The sequence below is a fragment of the Protomyctophum bolini genome, assembly GCF_963924005.1.
Source record: "Protomyctophum bolini genome assembly, chromosome: 22".
NCBI lineage: Eukaryota > Metazoa > Chordata > Actinopteri > Myctophiformes > Myctophidae > Protomyctophum > Protomyctophum bolini.
Window position 1 is genome coordinate 9,351,049 of NC_137883.1, and position 907 is coordinate 9,351,955.

A 907-nucleotide genomic window follows, 5' to 3' on the forward strand; every position below is an offset into this window, starting at 1 on the left:
TGGGTGGTAGGGTTGTTAGGGTGTGGTGGGGTGTGGGGATGGGTGGTGTGGGGTGGGGGTTTGTAGGGGGTAGGGGTAGATTGTATGGGGTGTGGTATGTAGGGGTAGGGGTTGTTGGATGGGGAATTGGGGGGAGTGTGGATGATTGTGGGTTGAGGGGGTAGGGTGTGTTTATGGGGGGTGGTTTGGGGGGGGGGAGAAGGTATTGTGAGTAGATGAGTTGGGTAGGTGTTGTGTTGTGATAAAAGATGTTTTATATGAATAAGGATGTTGTGGTTGGGTAGGTTGAGGAGGGAGATTGATAGGGTGTGAGGGAGGTATAGTATATTAGGAGATTAAGGTTAAGAAGGGGGTTGTTGGTGGTAGGGATTTCGGGAGGGGGGATGGGTATAGGAGTAGTTGTTTGTACTTGGGGGGTATAGGGGGGGTGGGTGGTTTGGGGGTAAGGGTTGGGAGGGAGTTGTTATGAATGTGATGGAAGGCCTGATGGGAAGGTCGTGAGGGTGTTAACCATATGTGTCTAGGCCATGCGTTCAAGTGTTAGGCGATTTTATTCTGTATGTTAGAGTGGTGGGGTGCGTAGGAAAGCTTGGTGGACGCGTTAGATTACATAAAACTGAGGGGGGCAGCCATACTCTAGCATATGTACTGTGTCTCTGTGTAGTTGTTTGGGTGTCTATCTGGAGCATAGTTTGCTGAGAATTTTGCTGGGTACACACAGTAAAATTCTGTTGCTGTTCCGTTGTTATAAGCACAGTCTAGGGGATTCATTAACACGCAGCCCACCAGAACTGCAGTAACCGTAGGCTTAAATTAATCGTCTAGCCTGCCAGAACCGTAGCCTACGTTTTCCAGGGTTTATGTTCTTTAATCAATGTTTTGATCCCATCGTATCGTTAGCTGCCGC